Below are 5,990 nucleotides of genomic sequence, written 5' to 3'. Positions count from 1 at the left end.
AAAGGTTCCTGAGTCATTTTACCACCTCTAGTCATAACTCTAACAACATTATCATTTTTCTTACTATTTAATTCACTGAGCAAATCATTCTGAGCTTTAAGTACTTGTTCTACTTGAGTGGTAACCATAGAAGCATGTTTACTAATAAGTTTTAGTTCACCTTTAACAGTAGCCATATAACCACCCAAGTGTTCAAGCATAGCAGCATTGCGTTTTAATTCCCTACCAAAATAAGCATTGAAGTTTTCTTGTTTAACCATAAAGTCATCAAACTCATCCAAGCATGGGCTAGCAAACTTAGTAAATGGGATTTTAGCTTTATCATATCTATAGAGGGAATTTACCTTTACTACCTGTGTCGGGTTATCAAGACCATGTGTTTCTTCAATAGGTGATGGCTTAAAACCATGTATTTCTTCAACAGGCGGTAAATTAAGACCATGTATTTCTTCAACAGGAGGTAAATTCTTAACATTTTCAGCTTTTATACCTTTTTCCTTCATTGATTTCTTTGCCTCTTACATATCTTCAGGACTGAGAAATAGAACACCCCTTTTCTTCGGATTGGCTTAGGAGTTGGCTCAGGAAGTCTCCAATTATTTTCATTGGTCAACATATTATTCAATAAAATTTCAGCTTCATCTGGTGTTCTTTCCCTGAAAACACAACCAACACAACTATCCAGGTGGTCTCTGGAAGCATCGGTTAGTCCATTATAAAAGATATCAAGTATTTCATTTTTCTTGAGAGGGTGATCAGGCAAAGCATTAAGTAATTGGAGAATCCTCCTCCAAGCTTGTGGGAGACTCTCTTCTTCAATTTGCACAAATTATATATCTCCCTTAAAGGAGCTTGTTTCTTATGAGCGGGGAAATATTTAGCAGAGAAGTAGTAAATCATATCCTGGGGACTACGCACACAACCAGGATCAAAAGAATTAAACCATATCTTAGCATCACCCTTTAATGAGAACGGAAATAATTGAAGGATATAATAGTAGCGATTTTTCTCATCATTAGTGAACAAGGTGGCTATATCATTTAATTTAGTAAGATGTGCCACAACAGTTTCAGATTCATAGCCATAGAAAGGATCAGATTCAACTAAAGTAATTATCTCAGGATCAACAGAGAAATCATAATCCTTATCAGTAACAAAGATAGGTGAAGTAGCGTAAGCAGGATCATATTTCATCCTAGCATTCAAAGTTTGTTGTTTCAGCTTAGCTAATAGTTTCTTAAGATCACTCATATCATTGCAAGCAAGAAAGTCTCTAGCAGTTTCTTCATCCATAACATAGCCCTCAGGCACAACAGGTAATTCATATCTAGGGGGAGAATCTTCATCATCACTTTCATCAATATTATTAGTTACAATAATTTCATTCTCTCTAGCCCTAGCAAGTTGTTCATCAAGAAATTCACCAAGTGGCACAGTAGTATCAAGCATAGAAGTAGTTTCATCATAAGTATCATGCATAGCAGAAGCGGCATCATCTATAACATGCGACATATCATAATTAATAGCAGAAGCAGGTTTAGGTGTCGCAAGCTTACTCAAAACAGAAGGTGAATCAAGTGCAGAGCTAGATGGCAGTTCCTTACCCCCCCTTGTAGTTGAGGGATAAATCTTGGTTCTTGGATCTTTCAAGTTCTTCATAGTGATAAGAAGATATAAATCCCAAGTGACTCAAAGAATAGAGCTATGCTCCCCGGCAACGGTGCCAGAAAATAGTCTTGATAACCCACAAGTATAGGGGATCACAACAGTTTTCGAGGGTAGAGTATTCAACCCAAATTTATTGATTCGACACAAGGGGAGCAAAGAATATTCTCTAGTATTAGCAGATGAGTTGTCAATTCAACCACACCTGGAAACTTAATATCTGCAGTAAGGTATTTAGTAGCAAAGTAATATGATAGTAGTGGTAAAGATAGCAAAAGCAGTATTTTTGGTGTTTTGTAGTGATTGTAACAATAGCAACGGAAAAGTAAATAAGCAAAGAACAATATATTGAAAGCTCGTAGGCAATGGATCGGTGATAGAGAATTATGCCGGATGCATTCGATCATGTAACAGTCATAACCTCGGGTGACATAGAACTAGCTCCAATTCATCAATGTAATGTAGGCATGTATTCCGAATATAGTCATACGTGCTTATGGAAAAGAACTTACATGACATCGTTTGTCCTACCCTCCCGTGGTAGCGGGGTCCTATTAGAAACTAAGGGATATTAAGGCCTCCTTTTAATAGAGTACCGGACCAAAGCATTAACACATAGTGAATACATGAACTCCTCAAACTATGGTCATCACCGGGAGTGGTCCCGATTATTGTCACTTCGGGGTTGGAGGATCATAACACATAGTAGCTGACTATAGACTTGCTAGATAGGATCAAGAACTCTCATATATAGATGAAACCATAATAGGTTCAGATTTGAAATCATGGCACTCGGGCCCTAGTGACAAGCATTAAGCATAGCAAAGTCATAGCAACATCAATCTCAAAACATATTGGATACTAGGGATCAAACCCTAATGAAAACTAACTTGAATACATGATAAATCTCATCCAACCCATCACCGTCCAGCAAGCCTACGATGGAATTACTCATGCACGGCAGTGAGCATCATGAAATTGGTGATGGAGGATGGTTGATGATGACGATGGCGACGGATTCCCCTCTCCGGAGCCCCGAATGGACTCCAGATCAGCCCCGAGAGAGTTTAGGGCTTGGCGGCGGCTCCGTGTCGTAAAATATGATGAATCCATCTCCTTGACTTTTTTCTCCCCAAAAGTGAATATATGGAGTCAGGGTTGAGGTCGGTGGAGCGTCAGGGGGCCCACGAGGCCGGGGGCGCGCCCAGGGGGTAGGGCGCGCCCCCACCCTCGTGGACAGGTGGAGGCCCCCTGACGTGAATCTTCCTTCCAGTATTTTTTATATATTCCAAAATAATTCTCCGTTAATTTTCAGGTCATTCTGTGAACTTTTATATCTGAAGAAAAATAACACCATGGCAATTCTGCTGAAAACAGCGTCAGTCCAGGTTAGTTCCATTCAAATCATGCAAGTTAGAGTCCAAAACAAGGGCAAAAGTGTTTGGAAAAGTAGATACGTCGGAGACGTATCAACTCCCCAAGCTTAAACCTTTGCTTGTCCTCAAGCAATTCAGTTGATAAACTAAAAGTGATAAAGAAAAACTTTTACAAACTCTGTTTGCTCTTGTTGTTGTAAATATGTAATGACAGCATTCAAGTTTTCAGCAAAGATTATGAACTAACCATATTCACAATAACATTTAGGTCTCATGTTTACTCATATCAATGGCATAATCAACTAGCGAGAAATAATAATAAATCTCAGATGACAAGACTTTCTCAAAACAATCATGATATGATATAACAAGATGGTATCTCACTAGCCCTTTCTGAGACCGCAAAACATAAATGCAGAGCACCTTTAAAGATCAAGGACTGACTAGACATTGTAATTCATGGTAAAAGAGATCCAGTCAAATCATACTCAATGTAAACTAACAGTAATGAATGTAAATGACAGCGGTGCTCTCCAGCTGGTGCTTTTTAATAAGAGGGTGATGACTCAACATAAAGGTAAATAGATAGGCCCTTCACAGAGGGAAGCAGGGATTTGTAGAGGTGCCAGAGCTCGGTTTTGAAATAGATAAGAATAATATTTTGAGCAGTATACTTTCATTGTCAACATAACAACCAAGAGACGACAATATCTTCTCCGAGTGCCATGATTTCAGATCTGAACCTATTATGGTTTCATCAATATATGAGAGTTCTTGATCCTATCTTGCAAGTCTATAGTCAGCTACTGTGTGTTATGATCCGCCAACATAACTAGTGAAACCTATGGCCCCCGGATCTATTCTCCTTTATATTAATCTCCCATCAACAAGCTATTTCTAGCACCATTTATTTTGCAATCTTTACTTTCAATCTATATCATAAAGATACCAAAAATATTTATTTTATTATTATTATCTCTATCAGATCTCACTCTCGTAAGTGACCATGAAGGGATTGAAAACCCCTTTATCGTGTCGGTTGCGAGGTTCTTATTTGTTTGTGTAGGTACTAGGGACTTCCGTGTAGTCGCCTACTAGATTGATACCTTGGTTCTCAAAAACTGAGGGAAATACTTACGCTACTTTGCTGCATCACCCTTTCCTCCTCAAGGGAAAACCAACGCAGTGCTCAAGAGGTAGCAAGAAGGATTTCTAGCGCCGTTGCCGGGGAGATCTACGCACAAGTCAAGAAATACCAAGTACCCTTCACAAACTCTTATCCCTCGCATTACATTATTTGCCATTAGCCTCTCGTTTTCTTCTCCCCCACTTCACCTTTGCCTTTTCCTTTTCTTCGCCCTCTTCCCGTATGTCTTTTTGTTTGTGTTTCCACGTGCCTTCTATTTTCTTGCATCTTTGCTCGCTAAAAATCTATTGATATGGATCCACTTAAAGTGTTCTACTTGGATCATCTTAGGTCCTTATGCGCTCGTGCTGAAACCCCAACTAGCCTAGTTGATGGGAAATCTTCAGATGAGCATGCTCATTTTGTGCGTCACCGTTTCTCTAAAAAAGGGAAACTCTTATGGGATCATATAAACAGATTGCTGTGTTATGCTTGGAATCTTTGTGAAATTTGTGATTTTACTTGTTGCTCTAAGAACCCTAAAAAACACCTTCCCTACCTATGTGAGTTTAATGAAAATGAAATCTTATCTTCTTATGCAAAGGGTGTTTATAGTTACTATGATATCGAACAAATTGAAGAATTTGTTGCTTTTAAGGGTGCTTATGAAGTTGCTTCTTTGATTGAAAAGTATGATATTACTCTCTATGAATCTGAAAATCTTGACATACTTAAATATTTCTATGAAAACTATGCTCACAATGCCTATGTTAAGGAATTTATTGAGAGAATGACCGTTGCTTTGGAAGAAAATAATGATATGAATGAATGTATAGATAATTATGATTCCAATGATTTGATTGAAATATCCCTTGATGCACATGATGCTTTCTATTCTTATAGCCATGATGCCAATATTTATGAAGATGAGTTTGCTATAGTTCATTATGTTAAACATAAGATCGTTGCTATTGCACCCATACTTGATAGTTCCTTCGATGAAAAGCATAATTGCAATGATGTTATCATAAATTCTCTTAATTTCAATTGTGTTAATGATATGCAAAAACTCAAGCTTGGGGATGCTAGTTTTGCTATGACTACTATTTGTTGCAATGATCATGATTGGGGTGATTCTTCTTTTGATCTTGAAAATTTATTTAAGCCCCATGATGAATATGAGATTGATAATAGTGTTTTCAATACTATTGAAAGTGGGTTTAGAAGAGTGTCAACTTTAGATCCCACATATTTGGAGAATGTTCAATCTTATGAAGTTTTTGATAAAAGTGGGTTTGGAGAGGTCATGACTTTGGTTAATGTTAATCCCACTATTTTGGAAGAGTGTCAACTTTGCATGCATGTGGATCATGTTGAAAATGTCTTATGTGATAGCTATTTTGTTGAATTTTCTTACAATCCCACATGTAATTATTATGAGAGAGGAAAATATGATTGTAGAAATTTTCATGTTACTAAATTACCTCTCATTATGTTGAGATTGCTACTGTCTCCTTTCGCTTCCTTGCATATGCTAGTTTTTGCTTGCTATGATAATTTGTTTGCCTATAAGATGCCTATGCATAGGAAGTATGTTAGACTTAGATGTGTTTGTCACAGGTTTCATGATGCTCTCTTTGTGCTTCAATTCTTGTCTTTCATGTGGGCACCATTGAAATTATCAATGCCTAGCTAGGGGCATTAAACGATAGCGCTTGTTGGGAGGCAACCCAATTTTATTTCTGTTTCTTGCTTTTTGGTTCTGTTTAGTAATAAATAATTCATCTAGCCTCTGTTTAGATGTGGTTTTATGTTTTTAATTA

Source organism: Triticum dicoccoides, chromosome 2A (assembly GCF_002162155.2).
Source record: "Triticum dicoccoides isolate Atlit2015 ecotype Zavitan chromosome 2A, WEW_v2.0, whole genome shotgun sequence".
NCBI classification, from domain to species: domain Eukaryota; kingdom Viridiplantae; phylum Streptophyta; class Magnoliopsida; order Poales; family Poaceae; genus Triticum; species Triticum dicoccoides.
This window is presented reverse-complemented; position numbering follows the sequence as displayed.